General features: G+C 49.6%; 1 pseudogene; it reads left to right on the forward strand.

The window, feature by feature from the left end:
• The window catches only part of LOC126177269 (large subunit ribosomal RNA), a 3427-nt pseudogene extending 1167 nt beyond the window's left edge, over nucleotides 1-2260 (forward strand).
• Nucleotides 2261-5000: the final 2740 nt, after the last annotated feature.

The following is a 5000-nucleotide window of genomic DNA, read 5'->3' on the forward strand; positions in this document are numbered from 1 at the left end:
GTCAGGGGAAACCCTGATGGAGGTCCGTAGCGATTCTGACGTGCAAATCGATCGTCGGAGCTGGGTATAGGGGCGAAAGACTAATCGAACCATCTAGTAGCTGGTTCCCTCCGAAGTTTCCCTCAGGATAGCTGGTGCTCGTACGAGTCTCATCCGGTAAAGCGAATGATTAGAGGCCTTGGGGCCGAAACGACCTCAACCTATTCTCAAACTTTAAATGGGTGAGATCTCCGGCTTGCTTGATATGCTGAAGCCGCGAGCAAACGACTCGGATCGGAGTGCCAAGTGGGCCACTTTTGGTAAGCAGAACTGGCGCTGTGGGATGAACCAAACGCCGAGTTAAGGCGCCCGAATCGACGCTCATGGGAAACCATGAAAGGCGTTGGTTGCTTAAGACAGCAGGACGGTGGCCATGGAAGTCGGAATCCGCTAAGGAGTGTGTAACAACTCACCTGCCGAAGCAACTAGCCCTGAAAATGGATGGCGCTGAAGCGTCGTGCCTATACTCGGCCGTCAGTCTGGCAGTCATGGCCGGTCCTTGCGGCCGGCCGCGAAGCCCTGACGAGTAGGAGGGTCGCGGCGGTGGGCGCAGAAGGGTCTGGGCGTGAGCCTGCCTGGAGCCGCCGTCGGTGCAGATCTTGGTGGTAGTAGCAAATACTCCAGCGAGGCCCTGGAGGGCTGACGCGGAGAAGGGTTTCGTGTGAACAGCCGTTGCACACGAGTCAGTCGATCCTAAGCCCTAGGAGAAATCCGATGTTGATGGGGGCCGTCATAGCATGATGCACTTTGTGCTGGCCCCCGTTGGGCGAAAGGGAATCCGGTTCCTATTCCGGAACCCGGCAGCGGAACCGATACAAGTCGGGCCCCTCTTTTAGAGATGCTCGTCGGGGTAACCCAAAAGGACCCGGAGACGCCGTCGGGAGATCGGGGAAGAGTTTTCTTTTCTGCATGAGCGTTCGAGTTCCCTGGAATCCTCTAGCAGGGAGATAGGGTTTGGAACGCGAAGAGCACCGCAGTTGCGGCGGTGTCCCGATCTTCCCCTCGGACCTTGAAAATCCGGGAGAGGGCCACGTGGAGGTGTCGCGCCGGTTCGTACCCATATCCGCAGCAGGTCTCCAAGGTGAAGAGCCTATAGTCGATAGAATAATGTAGGTAAGGGAAGTCGGCAAATTGGATCCGTAACTTCGGGATAAGGATTGGCTCTGAGGATCGGGGCGTGTCGGGCTTGGTCGGGAAGTGGGTCAGCGCTAACGTGCCGGGCCTGGGCGAGGTGAGTGCCGTAGGGGTGCCGGTAAGTGCGGGCGTTTAGCGCGGGCGTGGTCTGCTCTCGCCGTTGGTTGGCCTCGTGCTGGTCGGCGGTGCAGGATGCGCGCGCCTGCGCGGCGTTCGTGCCCCGGTGCTTCAACCTGCGCGCAGGATCCGAGCTCGGTCCCGTGCCTTGGCCTCCCACGGATCTTCCTTGCTGCGAGGCCGCGTCCGCCTTAGCGTGCTCCTCCGGGGGCGCGCGGGTGCGCGGATTCTCTTCGGCCGCCATTCAACGATCAACTCAGAACTGGCACGGACTGGGGGAATCCGACTGTCTAATTAAAACAAAGCATTGCGATGGCCCTAGCGGGTGTTGACGCAATGTGATTTCTGCCCAGTGCTCTGAATGTCAACGTGAAGAAATTCAAGCAAGCGCGGGTAAACGGCGGGAGTAACTATGACTCCACCGCGACGTTGAACTGGAGGGGTGTATGGTCTCCAGCGTCGGCGAGGGATCTCGCCGCCTTAGGCTTCCGACCCCGAGAACTGGCGGTGCTGAGCACCCGAACACTACAGAGCTGCTGCAAAAGTTACAAGATCTTCGAGCGTATGACGGCTCCTAGTCCGAAGCAACGTGTCGGCGTCGGCTAGGCTGCTGGTTATTTTTCTTCGCCTTGACTCCTGGGGCCTATCCACAGGAGGAATAATCCGTCTTTGTTCTTTCTTCTTTGTGTCTTTAATTTTTGTTTTCTTCCAATATATATATGTGTACTTAGTTTTAGTTTTAAAATTATTTAGTGGTATCGCCCTGTAAGTCCCCACCCCGGTGGTGGACATTGGCGTAAAACATCTGCCACACCTTGTACATATATGTATTATTCAATTTATTTGAATAAAGACGGCTATGAAATAGCCAAATGCCTCGTCATCTAATTAGTGACGCGCATGAATGGATTAACGAGATTCCCGCTCGCCGTAAGCGGCGCGGCCCAGCATCTCCTCGCCAGGCGCCTGTAGCGCGTAAATAAAAAACGAGATAGTGGCGGCAAACTGTCGCCGTAAACGGCGCGGCCCAGTATCTCCTCGCAAGACGCCTGTAGCGCGTCGATAAATGCGAGAAAGTGGGAGCCTCACAAGCACCACCACATGAAACTGTTCAACATAAACAGCATTGCGAAACCCTACGAAGTAGTGCCCCAAAATGGGGTCTAGGAAAGACAGTATGGCCCCAACAAAGGAGGCTTATAGGTCGTCAGTTATCAGCATGGATGAGGAGAGCACTAAAGCTAAGGAGGACGCACAAAACATGGTGACAATAAGAGAAGAGATGGAAGCATATCTCTTCAATGAAACAAACAAAATCAATAATGGTCAAAAAAAATATATCCTGGGAAAATTATCTGTGTATGAACAGATATTAAAGAAATATGAGGCAGAAATAATAGAATTAAAAACAGAGCTAAGGTGTCTCAAAAACGCCCACCTCAGTACAGCACCAGTGCAGGAGACGTACGCTGCAAAGGTTTCCTCAACAGCTGTAGTTCCAAAACAAGCTGCACCCTCAAAACCCCAACACAAGGTTTTGGTTATAAAGCCAGAGGAAAAGTCAAAGAAGGACGCAAAGCAGGTGGAAGAAGCAGTGAAAAATGTCATCAACACAACTCTCAGAGATGTAAGAGTTTCGAAATGTAGGACCATGAAGGACAATAGCGTAATTATCGAAGTCCCAAACGATGAGGAGGCTGACAAAATTAAAACGTGTGAAGACTTTAGGAGCTCAGGTTTAATTTTCTCAAACCCCAAGAAGAGAAATCCTAGGGTAATTGTGTATGATGTCCCCAGAGACATGAAAGAACAGACTCTAAAATCCGAACTGCATGAAAGAAATCTCTCCAGGATAGGAATGACCCTAGAGGAAGTGTCAAATGGTACCCGAGTTGTATTCAAAAGTGGACCAAGAAATAGGGAAGTGGTAAACCTGGTACTTGAAGTAACACCAAAAACATGGAACCACATAACGTATCAAGGTCGTATATATCTCAGCTGCACATCCCACAGGGTGCAAAACTATACTAACATCAGCAGATGTTATAAGTGTCAGGGATATGGCCACACATCAGTAAGGTGTACAAGTAAGGAAACCATCTGTGGACACTGTGCAATCCCAGGCCACAGCTTTAAAGAGTGTGAAAAGAAGGAGCAGCCACCACAATGTGCGAATTGCAAGCGTGGGAAGAGGGATTGTAACCACTCAGTTCAGGACCAAACTTGCCCAGAGTTTAACAGAATAAAGGAACTAATAAACCGAAAAACCGAATATGGCCAAGAATAAAAATGAAGGAGCACCCTATGGTAACAAAGCAAGAGACCTGGAAAAACACTCAGTAAAGATTCTGCAGATAAATGGCCAGAGGTCTAAAACAGTCCCTAGCCAACTTGTGAAAAGAATGGAGGGGGACAAAGTAGATGTACTACTAGTGCAGGAGCCATACACATCTGCTGACAAAATCAAGGGTTATCCTCCTAGTTTTCGAGTCATCCACAGCCCTCAGCATGGAACACCAAAGGCGGCCATAATAATCAGAACCAAAGTACTAAATGTGCTGCAACTCACTACCCTGTGTGATGCACACACAGCTGTTGCAAGTATAAGTGGGTCCTTTGGAGAACTCTACCTCGTAAGCATGTACTGTCAATATGGCCAACCTCTAGACCGCTTCCTACACAAACTCGAATCAATTATCAACAAACTGACAGGAAAACAAGTAATTATAGGGATGGATGCAAATGCAACCTCCCCAATGTGGCATGGCAACACAACTGATGCTGAAGGAAGAATACTGGAAGACTTCATATGCCAGCACAACCTTGTCATAATAAACAAAGACTCACAACTAACAACCTTCAGTGGGCCAAATGGCGAAAGCAACATAGATCTCACCCTGAGTACAGCAACAGCAGCAAGAACCATAGCAGAATGGAAGGTGCATGAAGAGTGGACAACCAGTGACCATAGAGCAATTTCTTACACTGTGCTACCTCCACAAAGAACGAGACAAGCAACAAAACAGGAAAAATACAACACACACAAAGCAAAATGGCCAATATTTGACCAATGTTTCGCAGGTGAAATAGCCAACCTGATGAACAGTGCGGAAATGAGCGTAGCTGGAAAAGTGAAGCGACTGGAGGAAGCAATAAATTTAAGCTGCCACAGATCCATGAAGAAAAGGACACAGCTGCAGGACTCTGTACCTTGGTGGAATGACACCCTCACACAGCTTCGACGCGACACGACAATTGCCCGACGAAACCTACAACAAGCACGCAGGAATGAGGATGAGGCCGAGACTGAGGCAGCTAAAAGGAACTACAACAGGAAGAGAAATGAATATACAAAACAAATAACAAAGGCAAAGGAAGACACCTGGAAAAAATGGGTAACAGACTGTGACAAAAGCAACAATCCCTGGCAAGTAGCACAAAAAATACTTAGACCAAAACGTGGCACTGATAATGTCCTTAGTAATATAAAACTCCCCGACCACACTCACACGCTAACGTGGAAGGAGAGCATTGAACACCTGCTGAGATCCTTGCTACCAGATGACAATCCAGAGGAGGATACGGCTGACCAGGATGCACTAAAAGAAGAAAACAAAAACTATGACAACATAGTCACTGCACCTGACTTCACACGTGAGGAAATCGCTGCAGCCATCAAAGCTTGCAAATCAAAGAAAGCCACTGGCCCA

This window comes from Schistocerca cancellata, chromosome 3, assembly GCF_023864275.1.
Source record: "Schistocerca cancellata isolate TAMUIC-IGC-003103 chromosome 3, iqSchCanc2.1, whole genome shotgun sequence".
Taxonomy (NCBI): Eukaryota; Metazoa; Arthropoda; class Insecta; order Orthoptera; family Acrididae; genus Schistocerca; species Schistocerca cancellata.